We start from the raw sequence: 20,909 nt of genomic DNA on the forward strand, positions 1-20,909 counted from the left end.
ATCAGCCCCGGGAGTCCAGAGAAGAACGGGCAAGTCTGAAGGACTGCATCAGGGTCTACACCAAGATCAAGCCGTCCACGGATGCCCCACTGTACAGCAAACCCACCCTTCCTACTGGATGGACTGGGCAAACAGCGCACCCCATGGACTCGGTTAACAAGAGATGCTTCTGAGTGGACTTATTGGACCAAACAGCTTGGGACTGGAGGCGTCAAAGGTGATTTGTGGTAGATGTCGAGAAGAACTTCCAGTCTGTGGGTGTACCCCACTGTCCCCACCCCTTAGTGCTAGAGAGATGCTGAGATGGATGGGCTGGGCTGAAGAGTAGGCTATGGAGACTAAGAGCAGGGAGTGATAGCCCAGGGTGTGTGGGATGGAGCCAGGCTCCAGGAGAAGGGTCAGCACGGCTCTGCTTGGCTCACAAAGGGTCCTTGTTGTGGGTAATGGGACTCCCCTGGCAGCTTTATTTGCTGTCAGTGGCTTTTATTAAAGTCTCCAGTTTCAGACCCTCCAACCTCCAACCATTGTATGCACTCCCCGTGGGCCCTGCCCCCCAGCCCCCAGTCCCTGGCTAAGCTGACTCCAAAAAGCCTCCTGCCCTGCCCTGCCCTGCCCTGCCCTGTCCTGCCCTGCCCTGCCTCCCACCTCTACCTCCCAGGGTGAGAGCAGAAAAGCTGTCCACTCAGAGGGAACATCTCAGCCTTTACCCTCAATACCGAAACTGTCTCCAGTCACCGTCTGTTGGGCTGGTACTAAAGGTAGAGGTGGCCGGAGAGAACTCACAGTGATATACTCATGCGTGCACATGTATGTGTGTCCTTGAGGGGTTGCGCACCCATGTGTTTCCTCAGCCTGAGTCTGCACGAAGTATGCTAGAATGTATACTGCTCAGGAATTGAGAAGGAAGTGAGCAGAGACGCTACAGTTTGATTCTCTTAGCATTTAGGGAGACCTGCTAGACATCTTGATTGGAGGAACCCACCAGACCCCAGATCAGTTCTGGAATAGAAACATTAAGGGTGTTCCAGTCCAGACTGCCATCTGGATCCCGTCTCCTGCTCCTTTCTTTCCTGTCATAGGGGTAGAAGGAAGCAGGAGGAGGTAGCCCCAGCCTTGACCTTGGGTAGGTAGGCTAGGCGTCTCAGATACACTGAACATCTGCCGGAAGTCTCCCAGCACTTCACCCAGACCCAGGAATGTAGTGTAGAACCCCAGGCTTGAATTCCCAGCCCAGAACCCAGGCAGCTGTGGGAGGCCTGGTCCTCAGTCTTCTAGACAATACACCTGGGATTTGAGAGTGAAGAGCCTTAGGCCAGGCTCTTCAGCAAAACCTCCTGAAGCAGAAGTTTGGGATGTACATGAGTCGTTGGTCCCAGAAAGTCTTTACAAAGCTGGAGAAACAGAAAAGTAACATGGAGGGAGACCCAAACAGTCCCAGGTGAGGCCTGGGGTGGGGGTGGGGTTAGAGTGGGGGTTGGGAGAGGTCTCGGGTCCCTACTGAGTTCCACTCTGCAGAACCAGATAGGGAGATGGCTATTTCTCTTTGTACCCCGCTATATGAGATATGAGGTGGACATTGTGCAAAGTCTCTTACTGTGTGTGCTGTGTGCTGCGAACCGTGGGCAATCTTGTAAGAATGTGCACGTGCATGCATGCACATCCGTGTGACTGTGAGTGTGTAGGTGGGAGTTTTGAGTGTTTGGAATGAGTCAGGATGTCAATTTGCACACTAGTGTGTGTCTCTTCTGGGGGGGTCCCGCTCCGGGAGGATCAGTGCTGTGTGTTTAAGTGGAAGGTATCTGTTTTGGAAGGTGAATACATGTGCTGTCAGCTGTCAGTTGTACATACGTTGGAGTGTGTCAGAGAGGGGGAGGGCCAGAGGATCTACAGCCCTCCCCAGGGTCTTCTAAGCTCCTGGCTCGACTTGTGCCAGGCCATTTGGGGAGCGCCCGTGCTTTATGGTGCGCGGGTGAAAAATGGAAATGCTAATAAGTAAGTCGTTAAGTTGTCTTGCAAAAATGTTAGATGATAAATTGGGTAATGTTATTGTTGAAATGAAATATGTAAAATAAATGAGTTATTTATTTCTAATAAATATTTTGTTTACGATATATTTGTAGGGATGTTAATTATTTTCCCCCTCAATCGGGGCAACTTATAAATTCTAATAAAGTGCAGGCTGTGGTGAGAACAGTGAGGGTAGTGTTGGCTCCTCCAGGCTGGGCTGGTCTTCCCCCTTGATAGATGTCATCAGGACTCTGCTGTCCCTGGCTTCTCCTCCGCAGAGCATAAGGGGGGGACAAAGAAGGAAGCCAGACTAGGTGAGGAACTCCTGTGAAGGAGCACTTGGGCTGCTGAGGCAGGAGGATAGTGAGTTTTAAAGACTGCCTATGTTACATAACAAGACCTTGTCTCAAAAAAAAAAAGAAAGAAAGAAAAGAAAAGAAAAAGAAGAAGGGGATGGAGAAGGAAGGAGAGGGACAGAGAAGCAAGACCGGGAAGAAGATATATAAACAGGGTCTCCATGAACAGATGATTAAATATCCCCAGGCTGGGTCCTGCTCCTTGACTAGTTGATCAGGCTCTGGGCTGTTCTGTCAGCATGGGAACAAGCCTCCTGCAAACAACAGTAAATACCAACAGAAATCAAACAGTAATCCATGTCACTTACACCTACCTGTCAACAGCACTGAGCCCTCACACTAGACTAGGTGCCCTCAGTGACCCTCACTCTCCCTTGTCCCTGTCGGGGATGCCCAAAGAGGCAGACACTTCATCCACACTGTTTCAGACCCCCACCTCTTCCCAATTAAACTTTCTCTTGTCTTCCTTGGAGGAAGCCTACCCTCCCCCTTGGTCCCGCCTCTCCTCCCTCAGCCCTTTTCTTTCCACCCCTCCGCCCGCCCCCCCATGCCAGACTGTCTAGGACTGAAGGTGTCGGTGGCTTCTTCAGGGTAATCCTAGCTGAGCCCCTTGGAGAGCCATCTGACCAGAAATCTAGCAAGACCCAGGCCTGGCCCCTAAGGCTGGCCCTTGGGCATGGGGGTGGGGTTGCACATTCTCCTTCAGAACAAGCTGGCCCCTGCAGGCATTATCTCCCTGTGGGTAATAAAACTGCTGAGGCAGGACCACCTGGTGGGCAGGGACAAGCAGCACAGGGACCCGGTGGAGGACTGTTCTGTCCCTGCCCTAGGGGCCATCCAACTTTCCCTCCAGTCTGCTCACCCAACTCCTGGGGCTCTTCAGTGAGTTCCCACGATGAGCCTCTAGGCTGACCGGATAGACTCAACCACTTAGAATGTCTTCCTCTGGGGTAGGGAAGACTTGGTGTTCCTGAGCGTTCTTTAAAGTTGGGCCGGGGATTCATGCTTCCTAGACTGAAGTCCCCAATGTCTGTCAGAAAGGAAGACCTGTCACTCTCTGCCCACCTACCTCTGTACAGCCTGTGTACATGTATGTGCACATGCAAATGTATGTGCCAGGAGCCAGGTTTGTGGGAGGATAGAGAGACCTTTGACCTTGATAAAGAGAAGGGAAAATAACGTCAATCAACAGGCACATGTCACACACATGGCCACATTCACAACTCCCACGCGCAGAGACAGGCTTGTACACAGGACAGCTTTGTGAGTAAGAGTACCAGTGTAGTATGCATTCAGTCACAAAGCCCCAGTCCCATATAACCAAAAGTCCTACAGATGCTCCTTGTGGAGAAACTTGAAACAGGTCCAGGAGTTGGGATGACCAAACGAAAAGGATATGAAATCATTGCCAATCCACCGACATAGAGGTAGGGGGTGTTGACACTGTGAGAGGGCGCCCCCTGCTGGACAGAATAGCCATGTGCGTTCCCTACCTCAACCTTTTTCCCTTAACTTCATCCCACTTAATACTGAAAGCATTTGTGTACTCAGTATACAAGTCCACCACACAATGGATGAGGTCCAAGCAGGCGCCATAACTCTAGGTTCTTTTCAAAATATGTAAAATGTTTGACCATCATGTGTTTAAACTGTATAAATAATCCACTGGGTTTTAATAGGACTCTTTTCTATGGATCGGCAACAAAGCATGAAATGTGGTATTTTCACCATGAGTAGCTGGGAAATTAGTCACCTCTGTCCATGAAGCTCCATGGCCAGAGACCCCCATGCCATCTTGCCTCTGCCTTCATTCCACCTCAAGCTACCCTGGGTTCTTCAGAATGCTACCCCTTCAGCTTCTGCCTTCCTTGGCTCTTAGAAGAGGGAAATTCCACGTAGCCCCTGACTGAGAGCAAAGGTAGGGAGCCTGTACTCCATTTCACACAGTCTCCGTCTGAGTTCAGAGCTCCTCGCGTCCTGAGTTCCAGGAAATCCTGGCCCCAAGTTTCAGATGAGCAGTTAGGGAAGTTCATCTGGGACAGGAGTGTTTGTTGGTTTAAGAATAGAAAGATTAAGGGGTTGGGGATTTAGCTCAGTGATAGAGCGCTTGCCTAGCAAGCGCAAGGCCCTGGGTTCAGTCCCCAGCTCCGGAAAAAAAGAAAAGGAAAAAAAAAAGAATAGAAAGATTAAACTAGTCGCCATTTTCTCCAGACAACCTAGGCTGTGGCACACCTAAGTCTAGGCACGGACAAGAATAAGACCCATGAACCTATAGAGGAGGCTTCTCAGCTCACTACCTCAGCTGACAGCAGAAGGTGCTGAGACAGGGGAACCACACTTGGATACAGGGGAGGTGGGCTCTGGGACCTAGAGAAGGCAGCCATCAAAGGCGGGCGCTCAGTAGATGTTACAGATGAAAGACTCAGAGAGGAAAGGTATGGGCCAGAAACTATCCAATGTCCAGGAAAGGCTTTCCAATCTACCTCCAGACATCTCCTGACTCCTGATCCTTGGCCCCACCTACCACCAAGCCCTACAACCCCAAAACATCTCTTCCCTGCCTCAGGGTCCTGTCTGGAAAATTGAACAGCCCATGCCAGTGACCAAGGACCTAGGAACAGAGCTAGTTGGCCCTGAGGCAATCAGTCAAAGCCTGGTGAAACTCAGCCTCCAAGTTGGGCATGGGCCATGGGGGAGGGGAGGTGGGCCTCCTTCCATCACCAAACCACTGTCCACGTGCTCCACATGGAGCAGGGCCCCTTCCTTTTCTGCCCCCCTGCCCCTAGCCCTAGTTGAATAAAACTCAGGGGGTTAGGGGAGCTATTCATGGAACCAGAGAATGTGTGAGCTGCCTAGCAGCCCCCTCTCATTAGGGGACCCCCGTCAGGTGGCGCTCATTAACTTCAAGTTGTCTCTTGTTTTAAAACTTGAGTGAGGGGGCAGGGTGGCGGGCACATTGTCTGGCTACTGCCCCAAAGAGATTAGGCACCCAGGGGGAGGGGGCAGGCAAAGGCCCTTTAATTAGTTACTTTGAAAGGTTCCCTGTCCTCTTTCTCTCAAGGTCCCCCTCCTAACACCCCCCACCACGGCTGGGCCCAGCTTCGAGGGGGGACAGTCTTTTCTGCTTGGTAGAGCTGCCTGGTCACTGGGCTTAAATCCGTAGTCTTTGTTCCTGCCTGGACAATGGGCCCAGGACATCAACCACAGAGGCCAGAGAAGAAGCAGGACCATCTCCTATGAGGTTGGACCGGGCTGAGGCACTGTATCCTGGCACCAGGGCACAGCAGGAGCTGGACATCATGGACCCTTTCTTGGCAGACAGGAAAAGAACAGGCGGGACGGTCGGACACACACACACACACACACACACACACACACACACACACACTCTTCAGTCTCAATGCCTAGCTTTGGCACAGAGTAATAGGACAGCCCTCAAGCCAGGGTCTTTTACATAAGGATTTTCCACGCAGGGCAGGATGGGGGTTCCTAGAACCAAGTTTGAAAATGGGGAAGTCCTCTTCCTTTCTATAAAACAGAAGCAATGGCCTGAGTCCGGCAGAGCTGTGTTCCAATTTTTCTCTGCTATCCCTTAAAAGGAGCTGCCCCAGCCTCTATTTCCCTCCCCATTAAATGAGAGCACTAGAGGCAGACACAGTGGCACACACCAGTAGTCCTAGCATACGGGATGCTAAGGGAAGGGTAGTGAGGCGAGGCTGGCCTGGAATATATAGTGATTTCCAGGACAAACAAACCAGGGGCTAGGAAGATGGCTCAGCAGGTGAAGGCACTTACCACTAAGCCTGACAACCTGATTTTGATCCCCAGTTTCGGGCTAGAAGAAGACCAATTCCTGTGAGTTGTCCTCTGACCTCCACGTGTCCACTGTGGCACATGACAAGGCCATCACGCAAAAAAAAAATGTAAATAAAACAAACAAACAAAAAAAACAGACAAGGGCGTGGGGTGTAGCTTAGTCAGCAGAGTAGCTGGCCCCTGGCACTCGGGAAGCCCGGGGTTCCATTGCCAGCACGGCATAAACCCAGATGTGGTAGCACACACCTGAGATCCTAGGACTCAGCGGTTGGAGGAAGAATCATTGGAAAGTCGAGGTCCTCAGCCTCAGTGTACATTTGAGAGTAGCGTGGGTGAAACGAAACTCTGTCTCAAAAACAACGTCAGTAGCAGCAGTTTTAAAAGATGTAGAGGAGGGGTTGGGGATTTAGCTCAGTGGTAGAGCGCTTGCCTAGGAAGCGCAAGGCCCTGGGTTCGGTCCCCAGCTCCGGAAAAAAAAGAACCAAAAAAAAAAAAAAAAAGATGTAGAGGAAATCACACCTTCCTCTTAGGTCCTGAATAAGCCGTGTAAAGGCATCTAGCCCAGTGACAACATTAATATTGGATCGCATCCATGTTTTCCCCATGTATGGTTCCCTAGCAGCCAGATTTTGACCCCATACCCTTGGCTTTAAGGGGCCACCTTATGGGACCCATTCTGCTTCTAGGCACTGGTGGCAAGCATGTACTAGACAGGCAAAATGCCACATTTGGAAAGGTTTGCAGGACAGGAGTAAAGGGGAAGGAGGAAGCAAGAGGGGGGTGAGCCAACAGAGGGGTGGATTGAACAGGAGAGTATTTCTGCCTGGTCAGGAGTTGTCTGGGGAGGGGTGAGGCTGAGTTGCAGGAAGAGACGGTGAATTGCCTGGGTCAGCAGATTAATGGTACTAACGAAGTTTCCAAGAGCATGGTGTGTTGGGGGGTTGGGGGCGCCCATGTGGAAAGGCACATGACAGGGGTTGATCAGGCTGTAGATGAAACAGAGAGAGCTTCCTGGGCAGCGGAGGTAGGAAATGCCAAACCCAATTATGCCCCAACCCTTCTGGCCTCCAGATCCCTCCTTCAGAGAGCCTGGAAGAGGCTGTGACCTCTCTCTGTGGGTGTGTGCTCTCCCTGACGCGCACACTACATAGATAACGTAGATAATAGATAACGCTGCTCAGGAGAGTCGGTTATGTTCTGTGTGCGCAGGGGCAGACGAGTAAGGGCAGACATCCGATAGGGAGGGATAGCCTCAGGATGTTGCTAGCGTTAGCTTGTGTGCTATCTGCGCGCGCACACACACACACACACACACACACACACACACACACACACACTTTCATATCCACATCATTTGCCTCTTCATTGTTATCCTCGTATTCCCCCCACCCCCACCCCCACCCTCCACCCCCCCACCCTCCCACCCCCACACTCCCCACCCCCCACCCCCCCGCTAAGCTAAGTGTCTTTGTCTGGCCAACCCCTGTGTCACAATGGAGGTAGCAGAAGAAATTGAGGAGTGGGGAGTCTCTCCTCCACACATCTACTTGGGGCCCAGCCCTAGGTTTTGTTCTGTCAAGCCATTTAGGTGACTAATTCTCCAAGCAGATAACTGAAAATCTATCAGCCTCTGGTTAATGGGAGTGTACCCTACTTTCGGGGAAGCCCTCGCTTACGGAAATCATCAATTATGCACTGGTTCCTTTCAACTGCCCAAGTTTGTTGAATGAATAAGTGTGGCAGGCTGGGCACCTGCTCCAGTCTAAAGACTCCACAAAGGATATCAAAGAAGCAGATCAAAGGGTGAACAAACATCCCTTACAGGACCTGGGGAAGCCCTTGGTTAAAAATCAACAGTTGAGAAGCGATTGAACATAAGATAAGGGCCTGAACTCATAACAGCAGCCGAGAGCAGTGGCCTGCACTCCGGGGTCCTTAGGGACGATCAGGTGAAATGGTGAACCACAGGCACATGAAGGCTTGGAACTGACTACCTCATGAAGAAGAGCAACTCCCTTACAAGGGGTGTGGGTGTGTGTGTGTGTGTGTGTGCGCGCCGTCAGCATCGGGACCTCCAGACACAGGACAGAATTCACATCCTCTGCCACGTGCTGAGTGGTGTTGTTATACTTATTAGCAGTTGTGTCTTATCATAAAGTTACTTTTCCTTAAATATGTAAGAAAGGCCGCTAATCTTAAGAGTGAGTTCTAGCCAGCCTATTCTCCTGGGAAATGAGTTCCAGTTTTATAGCAGAAGAGTGTAAGACAAGTGCATGATCGAAGAGCCCCAGACATGAACAGGAGGCCCTGTTGGAAGTTCATCTATGACACAAGGAGCTACCACCATACTGCTAGGATCCACACAGTGTCCTTTTGTGGGATCAAACTCCAAAGGTACCTCCATGGTCCCCTTTGGAGAATCTAGGCTACTCCCCTTCAACACCACTCTCACAGATTCAGTCACTGGGGCTCCTGACTCTAAGATGGCTCCCTCTTCCCATGACTCCCCCCATAGCTACCCTGTGCCCCCACCTCAGTATGTCCATGAGGGAGACAGCTCCTCTTGGGGCCAGCAAGCTTTTGTTAACGTTATGTGAGCCTCTAGTGACAAGGGCCCTGAAACCCAACTCGGGCCAAACTCATAAAAGGGGTCACTGTCTCTTTAATTAAAGTTACCTGTTTGGAGGTTAAAGACAAACCCGTTTGATGGTGCAGGTGTGTAGAGGTGGGGGTGGGGGAGAAGAGTGGAAAGGGCTGGAGGGAAATGGAATTCTATCCTTGGAGGGAAGCAAGGAGGGGCCTCTGGAGGGGCAGACTGGCTGACTGGACTGGAAGGTCTGATGGGAGAGCTGAGGGTCCCTGGTGTCGGGAGGACCAGGAGGGAGGAAAGCAAGCAGGAGCAGGGAGCCTAGGGGCCCCAGGGCAGCTGGCTCTGAGGCTCCTCAAGCATGCATGCAGTCCAGGCCCAGTGCCAAGCCTGTGCGTACCATGGCGCATACTGTGTGCCCTCAGCCACCCCGCCCAACATTATGCCTCGCTGACCACTCCCCTTGCCCGCTCTGGGATTCCCCCCTCTCCCACCCCAAAAGTTCTCCTTTAAATGAGGGCCCAGGGCCTAATCCCATCTCCACACAGAAGCAACTCCATCACAGTTTAACATAAAAAGATCAGCTGGTATCGACCCGTAATTTGGACCCATGCCACGCTATTGGCAGGAAGACAGAATAAGTTAGGGTGGCCATGTTTCAAAAATTCTCTGTGTGCACTCAATCACAGCCCAGGGAAGGCGGGCGGGTGCGTAATAACCCAGCCGCTCTCTCCATTTCCCCTGTAGATCAATGCTAATACCGGGAGGCCCCGGAAGATGGATGGAACCGACAGGAACCTTGAAATCCCGACACGGGGGCTGGTGCCTCAACCGATAAAGGATTTCATTGCCACTGGGGCAGGGACATCAAAACCCTTGGGGTTGTGAGGGGACAGTCTGGTGGGGGACAAAGAAGCTAGAGAGGGGGCAGCCTCTCTCACTCACTCACGCTTACCCCATCACTTTCAAGCAAGCACACCAGCACTGGATACGCCTTGGCTCCCCACTGCCTGCCCAAAGCGCTAACACCTCAAGAAGTCCTTGGCTCTGAGGGGGCACTCATGAGGGGTCTCAGACTCACTCACACACACAGGTAGATCTGCTGCAGTGAGACACATTCACTCAGAAGCATCCACACCTGTCAAGGAGAGACACCGAAACGGCAAATGCCCCCACGCTACCGCCTTTTCTTTCTTCCTTCCATCCCTGCCTTCTTTGTGTTTCCTTCTGGTGTTGTTCAGAAAACTGCTGGTGGATGAGAAAGTGGAGGCCTTTCTAAGAAGTAAACTAGGAAAACCAAGGCATCCGGGCAAAAGCTATCACATGCTGAGGTGAGGGCAGGGGTGCCAGCTCCACCGGACATCTCAGTTGCAGACCTCTGGACCTGTTTCCCCATCTGTAAACTCAGAGGTTTGGCTGAGTCGTTTCCTTGCCCACTCCTCTCGGCCTTCCTCTTTCATTTTAAAAAGTTTCATCCTGTAACCCCAGGCTAGCCTGGAGCTCCCTATGTAGTCCAGGCTAACCTCAAACTTCTGGTGATCCTCCTGCCTCAGCCTCCTGAGTGAAGGGATTATAGGATCATGGTCATATGTCAACACTGCCAACTTCGAACATTTCTAAGGCCTTCCAGATCTGACTTTGTCTATACAGACACAAATACAATATCACCCACAAATACAGGCAACCCCAAAGCTGGCAACTTTTTTTTTTCCGGAGCTGAGGACCAAACCCAGGGCCCTGCGCTTGCTAGGCAAGCGCTCTACCACTAAATCCCCAACCTCGGTTTTAATTTTTTTTAAGTGGTAGATTAAAACATAAAAGTTGTACCTATTAATGTGGGGTATTAATGTTCAGTACAAGCATTGCTGTAAAAATGTTTAAATGCACGTTTATTTCCTCAAAAAGTTATCATTTCTATATGATGAAAAGGTGTAAAAATTGTTCTAGTTTTTTTAATGGAACATATATATGTGTGTGTATATACGTATATTTACTGCTACACTCATTAACTTTTTAGAATGGCCTGAAGACACACGTGAATGTGCACACACACACACACACACACACACACACACACACACACACACACACAGTGGAGAGAGGGGATCCTTTTCCACAAGAGATGCTGGCTCCCTACCTTTCCCAGAGAAAGATGCCAATCCACCTCCACCCCTCAAGCCTTCTAGGCATCCGCCATCTGGGACAAAGAATCGGGAGCATGTAAGAGATACAAAGAATTGTCAAGAGTTGGAGAGAGAGGGAGGAGCCGAGGCTGAGACTGGTGCCCGACATTGGTGTCTCTGACTTGCTGTCTGATTTCCTTCCACCCTCTGCAGGACAGGAGCCATTTGTATGGCCTGGCACTGACATCTTGTGGCCACTCCTGAGGATTGCAGGCATCTCAATGAGGCCCTTGGTCACTGAGAGGGGAGCATGGTCACAGTTTGGTCAGGGCTGCAGGTCCCATCCCTAAGGGCTTTACCCCATGCTTAGCTCAGAAAACACACAGGGGCCTGGCAAGGACCTCCGGAGGGTCAGGTGACAGAACTGGAAGCTACAGTGAGGAAAGGCTTCACTTGGTAACAAAAGGGGCGGGCGGGAGGGAATGCTTATGGGAACTTCAATCTACGGCAGAGACAGAAACTGTGTCCTTCCGTAGCTGCCACGGAGCCAGGAGCGGAAGCTGAGGGAGTAGATGCGGCTTCCTCTGGGCAACCCCGCCAGAAAGAGAAGACTCAGCCCTGGCCTCATCCATGACCAGACTGCAGGGGAGTATTTACCCCACTTTCAGCCTTAACCTGTTGCAAAGTGAGACAGGAAGGCATGGCTTTCTCCTGGCAGTGCCTCTATTCCCGAGGAACAAAAAGACTCAGCTCCTTGCCAGTGCCTCATCCCTCTCTAAGAATAATGGAAGCCCCTGGCCATCACGGCCTTCCGCTCAAAGCACTAGTCTAGAAATCTAAAAGGAAGCTGGCTTCTATCATCAGCCTAAGGCTGATGAGAAGGTCGAGGCGGAAAGCTGGAGTACGAAGGTTCCCGGGAACCAGCCTCCTCCATTCAGTGGAGATCTAAAGTAGGGACACACAGAGGTAGCCATGATTGAAGCAAGGTCTGACTAGGGACTCCAGAAGTCATGCTTCCTCCTATTCCCCAGAGCCCCTACTGCCTCTGGAACCAAGGCTCAGGCACCTAAAAAGGTGACAAGCCATACCCAGGCAGAGGCCATGAGTTCCCGGCCACAGAACCCTGGAGGTGCTGGGGTGATGAGTTTGTTGTAAATTACAGACTCATTAAGAGAAGGTGTGAAGGGCTCAGTAACAGCTTTCGGGGGGCCACGTTTTCGATTTCTTGTTCAGTTTGTTTATTGCAATTGTTCCTGTCTCATAAGCTTATTGCAAAACCAATAAAAATGATCTATTCAGAGAGGGGAACTGCTCTTTTGACTAGTAAGCTGCCACTTAGCAGTAGACCCCACCCTTCCCCCTTCCCAATGGCTGCAGCCCTAGCCTGGTTGACCAGCTGTCTCCTGCCTCAGGGTCAGCAGAGGGTGCCAGATTCCTGCTCACCAGAAACTGTTTCCACCTGCCATGCAGCCACCCTGGGCTAACCTCGGGCCTCCAACCTGGCCCCATCACACCAATGACTGTGTACCCCAGCCCTGCAGCTCAGCTCAGTTACATGGGGGTGGGAGGTCAGAACAGGATCCAAGGACAGTCACGGGAGCTTAGAATTTCAAGTGGAATTTTGCTGCTTCCACACTGTGCCTCGGTGAACCTGTGCCGTTAGCATGAGCTTCAGTGCCATGAGCAGCCTTGGAAGCTAGTAGGGTTAGCTAGTAGGGTTCCGATGCTCCCTAAAATCAGAAGTTCCAGCTTTGACCTTGACAGAACCAAAGTCACAATTAAGGTAACGGATATAGAAACCTTCATCTCAGGGCTGGAGAGATGGTTCAGTGGTAAGAGCGCTGACTGCTTGTTCTTCCACAGGTCCTGAGTTCAATCCCAGCAACCACATGGTGGCTCACAACCATCTGCAATAGGATCTGATGCCCTCTTCTGGTATGTCTGAAGACAGTGACAGTGTACTCACACATATGAAATAAATCTTTAAAAAAAGAAAGAAAGAAAGAAAGAAAGAAGGAAGGAAGGAAGGAAAGAAAGAAAGAAAGAAAGAGAAAAAGAAAGAAAGAAAGAAGGAAACCTTCATCTGAGCCAGGCCGTAGTAAAGTAGGCCTTTAATCCCAGTTCTCAGGAGGCAAAGGCAACCTGGTCTACAGAGCAAGTTCAGGACACCCAGGGCTACACAGAGAAACAGAGAAAGCCTGTCTCAAAAAAAAAAAAAAAATCCAAACAAACAAACAGAAGAAAGAAACCTCCGTCCTAAGGTAATTGGTTCTCCCAGCTTCAGAAATGACATCTGTTGCAGTTGGTGACTATAATAGTCAGACACATCTCAGATTTCCCTGTATTGACGGTGGGGGTCGGGAGCGCCAGGGTACAGGAGGCTCAGAGAAAACCCAACAGACCTCTCCACCGCCTCACACAGAACTCTACTATGTCAGAGTGGGAGACTTGTACGTCCCCCCCCCCTCCATTCTGCTCTGTCTCAAGTTCAGAATCAAGGTCAGACCTGAAGTGACTTGGCCAAGGTCCCACAGTCAGTGGCAGAGTTAGGAGGGGACCCAAGGTAACCAACTTTTGCCTTGTTGTTCTTTACAAAACTCTGCTGTCTTCTACACCCTGCTTAGGTCAAAGAGTACGGTGTCTTTCCCCAGTCCCTGCAGCCACCACAGCCCCCGGACTGACCTTCCCTCCCACCAAGGAAGGACAAGCTTCTCACTAAAGCAAGATTGGTCTCTTTCCCCAAGGCCAATGCACTGTCTCTCTCCCAGGGCCTGGAAGAGGGAACAAACCTTGGGAGAAGCATTTGGACCGTCTCTACTACTCCAAGGAGATAGTAGACGTTGACCATTCTTTATCTCTCTGGTGGAGGAGGACATGGGGTGAAGGGGAGGCAATAGGCCACTGTTCTCAAAAAGCGAAGCATCTCAAGGACGTGGTATATCTTCAGAGTCCCAATAACATTGTCCCTTGACCTCTGTGGATTTGTTCATACCAACAAACACTTCAAATGGCCCTACTATGTTTCAGTGCTCATCTCAGCACATTACTTACCCATTTGTTAATTTCATCTTATGTGAACTGAAGCTGGGCGTGGTGCCACATGCCTGTAATAGCATCATAAGGAGGCAGAAGCAGGAGCATCAGGAGTTCAATACATGCCTTAACTACATGGAAAGTCCTAGGCCAACCCTGGGCTCCATGGCAACACCATGTCTCAAAAATAACTACTGTATGCACATTAAACCATTCAGTCCCCTGGAACTCAGTGTGGGGGGCAGTGGGGCAGGGACAGAGGACGATGGTGGGCCGCCTGTTCTATCTCTCTCTGCCTTATTCCCTGAGACAGGTCTCTCACTGACGCTCCACAGCTGGGCTGGTGGCCAGAAAGCCCTAGTTAAGACCAGAGGGGTTAAGAGTGCTTTCTACTCTTGTAGGGGACCTGAGTTCAATTTCTAGCACCCACGTGATGGTTCTACTTCAGCGGATGGGATGCCTCTGGATGTCTTCACGTGATGTCTTCAGCTGCCCTCCGCAGACACAAACATGGTACACACATGCATGTAGGTGAAACATTCACACACTCCTGCCTTGGCCATCTTCCTGTCTCTTTTCCCCACACACATACCTGAAGTGCTGGGGAGGCTTTTCATGTGGGCTCTGCGTATTTGAAATCATCAGTCTCTCCAACCCAATCTGCACCCCCCCACACACACACACCAAACCTTAGATTTTATGTGGCTCTTGTCCGTGTACCTCTAATACATCTGTATCTCTTCCGTTGGTGTTTAATGTTGGTTTACTTCCTAGACTAAAATATTGACCCTGCAGGGATGGGGTGAGGGAAATTCCCTCTGCCTCTTTATTAGCATGGTGGAGAAGAGACAGAGTGATTGGTTTTCAATTCCTGCTCAACCAGATCCTAGCTGTTAAGGCCTGGGGCGAGCTGTTTAGGCTCTCTGTGAGTCGGTGGGGCTAATAACAGTATCTGCTTAAAAGAGCAAGAGGCTTTAGTAACTCAATCAAATGATATAGCATTACTTAATAAATTAATATTTATCTCAATCCTCCTGTCTCAGTCTCCCTACTGATCAGGTTTCAGCAGAGTGCCCCCCCAACCCCTGTGCCCTTTTGAAATTTCTAGACTGTATAAAAGAATTGGGGCTCGGGGCTCCTGGTGGATGATGGAGTGAGCTACCCAAGAGTCAGGGAGGAAATGCTGACCGCTGATATGTTAAAAGGCAAGTAAAAATGTCTCAGGTAACAGCCCTCTCAAGAATGTGTGACATCCTGGGACCACAGGTCTCTGGGCAGGCCTGTAAACCACGACCTCTCCTTGAGCCAGATGAGGCAGATAAGGGAGTTTGTTTACTTTGCTAAGGGCTAATGTGGATTTCCTGTCTAGATGCAAAGTGCCCCAGAAAAGAACTGAAGTTCAGAGTTAATTCTCTGTCCTGCTAAGCCTCCAGAGAGCTGGTGGGAAGATATCTGCGTAGCAGGCTTTGGGAGGACACATTCCCATCGCCTGGGAACCTTCTCTTCACAGCCAGTACAAGGACTGGGGGCTGCCAGTGATAGGGAAGAAGGAAGATTCTGAACATTCCAGAGAGATACAATGTCTTTTGAGTCAGCACAATTCTTGTTTACCATAATCTGGGTCACCTCTGCCCTTGGCTTCTTCGAAACCCACATTTCCTACTTGAGATAGGCAGCCTGGACCTCAGATACCTCCCATTCCATTCCCATTTAGAGGAGGTTTTCTGCTTGGTTCTGGAAGCCAGGGGTGAGGGGATGTGGTGCCAAGAACCCACGGCCTCCTGGCTCCCTCCCACACAGCAGCCTGCACTGACGTCTCTGAGAAGGCCTTTGATTAAAGAGACAAGTGACTTTGCCCATTCTATTGATCAGAATAAATTACTAGGAACTAATTTATGGGCCTCCCCACTGCCGATGACATGGTGGATTGTGCGCTATTGGTCAGTAAATTGGATTGTCAGGCTAGATTATTGGTTCGTATACAGTTATCTCTCATAGCAATATCAGGCAGCTCAGGTAGAGGAGTGAAATCCTTTCTCTGCTGCCAGACGCCAAGATGTCAGGCAGGAGGCCTTCTCCTTGGCTGCCGGGGAGGGGCGGGGTGGGGCGGGGAGGGAGGGAAGAGGAGGAGAGGGGAGGAGAGTTGAGCGAGGCCTCTGTGCAGGATGCTTATTAATTAGTGCAGCATCACAGCATTAAAAGAACATTAGTGTGGAATCGTCTGCAGAGTGATGGGAAAATGACATTGTGGGCCTCCTCCTGATTCTCCAGCTACGGCTCTGCTGGGTAGAAGCAGGGAGGGGGTTGATGAGCAGACAGGGGGATGGGAAAGATAAAGGGTGAGGGGCAAAAAGGGCCACGGGGAGGGGAAGGGAGAGGAAAGGCCATATTTGCTGGGAGTTGCAAGCAGAGCGGATCTGCTAAGTGCCAGCGTCGCTGAGCCACGCTGGGGAAATGGAGCTGCCGTTCTGCTCAGTACATCACAGCCAACGATGAAAAGTTCTAGAGCTGGGATTTCTCAGGCAATTTGGCCAGTGATGCATGGGGCAGTAGATCCTCGCGCACTCTTCCGTGCTTCTGCCAAGCCAGCAATAACAAAAACTTATTTTTTGCCAGGGAAACGGGTATGAGTCAGGCAGCCCATCAGGAGTAAGGGGGGCTTTACCACGCCACTGCGATTTGTACCGCTCCACTGTTTCCCCGAGCTCTAAAGACCTGCCAGGAGGAGACAAAGGCGAGACAATTTCGAGTTCATAGTCCTGTGTCCTCGAAGCATAACAGCGTGCCATAGATGGGGACTTTCTGGGCCCGTAGGTTGCAAAGTCAGCGGTCTTTCCTTCAAGCCCACTGAGGAGGGAGAAAGTGGGGTGAGGGGGGTGAGCGGAGAGCTGGGGTGCGGCTACAGATTCCCCGGTAAAGGTTCACCCCCCAGCTCCAACCTCACAGGAGCGTGGCAGAAGGAGCCCAGAGTGCAAGAACGACCGGAAGAGGATGACAAGCAGGAAGGAATTTGGAGTATCAATCTAGCCATGATTGATGAAAGCATTACGATTTCTAGTTAAGACCATCTGTGCCCTCTCGTCACCACGGACTGCCAGGGTCTTTCCCACCCACCCAGACCCCTGAGCTATCCAGTCCCTGAAGGGCGGGATTGGAAACCCCACTTAGTTCTCTCTCTCTCTCTCTCTCTCTCTCTCTCTCTCTCTCTCTCTCTCTCTCTCTCTCTCTCTCTGTGTGTGTGTGTGTGTGTGTGTGTGTGTGTGTGTGTATGTGTGTGTGTGCATGAGCCCTGAGGAGGCCTGTACCTCCTCTGAGGCATGATGGGGAACACAAGCAACCTGTTCCCTGAGCTTCAAGCCTCAGGGCAAACGGTCCTGACTTTAACTATCCCTCATCTGACACTGCCAGTGACCCAGCAAGTAAACTCCTGTGGGGCAGGGACCCAGGGTTCCCAGCTTGCTTGAGACACCCCCTGAAAACCGCCCGGAGGAAGACTCATTATTATCTACAAAGGCATCACTATCATTCCTCTTCTTGGTGCTGTTGAGCATGCTGGTTTGAGTTTTGAGAAGAGACTCACACCTTGAACCAAAATACTCTTCAGTTTCCAAAAAGATAGAGGCTTCAAAGGTGAAACCTGCTGGCTAAGCCCTCTGGGTGTCTTTTATGCCTCCCCCCTGGTTACTCTGCTTTCTGAAAGTTAAACTGTGGAGCCTGCCTGATGGGATGGCTCACTGGGTAACTCGCTCTTGCTGCCAAGCCCGATGACCTGAGTTTGTTCCCCACACAGTAGAAGAGGACCAATTCCCACAAGTTGTTCTCTGACTTCTACATACATATGCACTGAGTACCTCCTCAAGACCCGTGTGCGTGAACACACACACACACACACACACACACACACACGTGCACATTAAACAAATACATTGATGTAAGTTTTTTGTTTTTTGTTTTTAAATTCAATTGTGGCCCTCAGTATCTCCAATATGAGTTCCTAGCCTAATTGTTCTCCTATTCTACCCTCTGGCGACAAACATGAAGCCAAAGAGGAAAGATCGTCTATGTCAGAAGAAACAGGAATAGATCCAGACTGGGACAACACCCCGTCCTCTTGCCTGACTCTGCTATATCTCAGCTTTCATTACAGCAGCCATACGGAAATGAGTTCACCAGGGCCCAGAGCACCCCAGCCTCCATGATGGAAGATTTTTACAAAGCTTGGAGAAAGAAAAGTAGGCCCACTGGCCGCTCTATAAATTAGAGACTCATTAAGAAGAGGCAGGAAGGGCTTTGGAGGCCTGAGCCTTTCGATTTCTTGTTGGGATAGTTTATTGCTATTGTTTCTATTTCATACGTTTATTGCAAAACCAATAAAAATTATCTATTAAGAGCAGGAACCTCATCTTTTGACTTCTTGGTGGAGGTTTCTACAGAATAAACTTTAACTGGTCCAGCATAGCTGCGGGAGAGAAGCAAACTCTGTGGAGCCACACCCTTCCAGAGGCCAGCCAGGCACAGAGCAGGAGTGTCCAGACCAGGGCTGAGGGAGGGGACAGACTGGGGAGGCCACACAATCAAGACTCTTCTACAGAGCCCCTGTCGGCCGGATATGTATTTACATCTGTTGCTTGGTGATCGCAACTCAACTCCGGATCTTCACAGTCCTACTCCCTCAGGAGAGGAAACCTCACTTGGAAGGAGGAGGTGGCCAAATGCTTAATTTATGGAACTCTTCTTGAAATGAAATTTTGTAGGGATGTTTCCAAACCAGATGAATAAGAAGATGTCCAAGGTTCCAGGAGGAAGTGAGAGCCGAGAGCTAGCGTCTGTTGTATCTTGCTCTGCCTTGCCAGGCTCTACGCTCCCACCCTTGCTTGGTTTACTTTCACACCCTTCATTAAGACCTTTATTTATTATTGGTGTGGATGTGTGTAGGCATGAACATATGGAGGTCGCAAGACAACTCTGTAGGGACGGTCCTCTTCCTCCACCTTTGTGTGAGTCCCAGGTAATAAACTGGTTCACCAGGGGTGTGAGTGCCTTTACCTGCTGGGTCATCTTGCTGGTCCCTGTACCTCCAATTTTTAAGAAAAAAAAATGTATTCTCTTGGGCTAGGGATGTAGTTCAGTTGGTAGAGAGCTTATGTAATATTCATAGAGGCTGAGTTTGATCCCCAGCGCTATATGAGCATACATGGTGGGGTGGCCTGAATCCCAGCACTTGGGAGGCTCAGGCAGGAGGATCAGAAGTTCAAGGTCATTCTTGATTAGGTAGGGAATTTGAGGACAGGGATATAGGAGACCTTGTGTCAAAATAAAAGTAAGACCTTTTTAAAATGTGTATGTTCTCTCCATGTTATTAAAAGGGACACTGAAGATGGCTGCATAAGAGATGTAACAAAAGACAATAGAACCCCCAGCCTGGGAACACTGGTTCTAGAAGTAGTGGCCACCTCTCTGTTGAAGGAAGGATAGGGCATAGGTATTGTCCCTGTGGGCCTCTAAGGATACCCTGGAAAAGGTTCACAATCAATTGAGGGGAAACCCACCCAACCATGACTCAAGTTCGAAGTGGCCTGCAGAGTTCCCAACACCCCTAAATCTAGTGTGAAAAAACCACAGAGGCCTTCAATAACTGCTCTGTCAGGTCACAGGATGGTGACTAATGGGCCTAGAGGAGGAGACTGTGAAAAACACTCTAGGAAATAAATTTGGGTGATTAAATTTCAAGGCAGTTCATGGAACAGCAACCTGAGGCCTAAACTAAGCCATCAAGTTACTAAGAGAATCAAGATTTCACTTCAACCACACAGCTGCCTGGGAACCAGACCTGAGCCTGCAGATTATTAGTGGGACATGAGAAAGGTCCTCCCACCAAACTCCTGGTAAACCGACACCTTCCAAACCTCCCTTCCAAAAGACCTGCTAGCAATAAGCCAAGTCCTTACCGCCTTCCATGGTTACCATGGTTACCGTGTCACCTTTAAAGTAAAAAAAAATTAAATAAATAAATAAACAGACAAATAAATAAATAAATAAAGTAAAAACGACTGCTCACCCGTGTAAGACAGTTAAAAGTGGGGAAGGAGGCTCCAAGTGGGCACATCCAGAGCCACATGCAAATTTCTGAGATACTCCCAGGTTACTAAAACAGCAGAGGAGGCCCACATTCTTCGACTTCTCTTCTGTTTCAACTGAATGCCTTGTACTCTGATTGGATCTAACCCCCCCCCCAAACAGTCATGGTCTAGCGGCAGGGATGTAATCCACCCCCACCCTCACTACAGCCCCAAGTGCTGTTAAGCCTTGCAAGTAAACATCGCCTGCCCTGCCCCAAGCTGAGAGTCCCACATCTGACGCTGTCCCCATCCAGTTTATAGCCCAGGGTGCTTCACTTTAAGTTATTTGCTGCTTTGTGAATAAAGCCAGGTGGGGAGAGCTGGAGCCCCAGCAGCCCCTGCGCTGGAAGGGCCCCAGCAGCCTCTGCGTGGACCGGTCCAGGCAGGAAGACCTTATCAACTGCAGCTGTTTCCATCTTTCTCTTTCTCAATTTTCTTCCTCTCTTGAGAGTTCACCTCTCTCTGCCCTGGCCCCACCAGCTGTTTCATGCAAATCCTGCTGAGACAGCTGCTAGCCCGGTCCTGCTAAATTTGCAGGGGCCCTGGAGCCCCCTCGGCTGTCTTGGCCCAAAGCTGGGCAAATCTCTGGCGTCCAGACAAGGTTGAGATTGTTCAGAAAGTACTTCAATAGGAAACCGGGAAGGGAAGGGGTGGGAGAGAGACAAAACCCCTGAATTACAAAAGGAGAGAAACAGACAGTGCACAGAGCACAGATTTTTTTTCTTCTTCTGAATAACTCTCATCGAGTCCCCGAAAAGTTTGCTGCAAGAAAAAGGAGGCTAGACTCCAAGAGTGGTGGCCCAGAACTGATATCCTGGTTACTCGGAAGGCCGAGGCAGGAGGAACACAAATTGAAGACCTGTCTGGG

The 20,909-nt window shown here is 50.3% G+C and overlaps 1 long non-coding RNA gene across 1 annotated transcript; it reads right to left on the reverse strand.

Moving 5' to 3' along the window:
* Positions 1-2,064: 2,064 nt before the first annotated feature.
* Positions 2,065-20,109, reverse strand: LOC120100041 (uncharacterized). Its single transcript, XR_005499701.2, has 3 exons — positions 19,981-20,109; positions 3,226-3,393; positions 2,065-2,617 (listed from the first exon to the last, which is right to left on the reverse strand). It is a non-coding gene; the product is annotated as an uncharacterized LOC120100041 (long non-coding RNA).
* Between the last annotated feature and the right edge of the window lie 800 nt (positions 20,110-20,909).

The sequence above is a fragment of the Rattus norvegicus genome, chromosome 1, assembly GCF_036323735.1.
Source record: "Rattus norvegicus strain BN/NHsdMcwi chromosome 1, GRCr8, whole genome shotgun sequence".
Taxonomy (NCBI): Eukaryota; Metazoa; Chordata; class Mammalia; order Rodentia; family Muridae; genus Rattus; species Rattus norvegicus.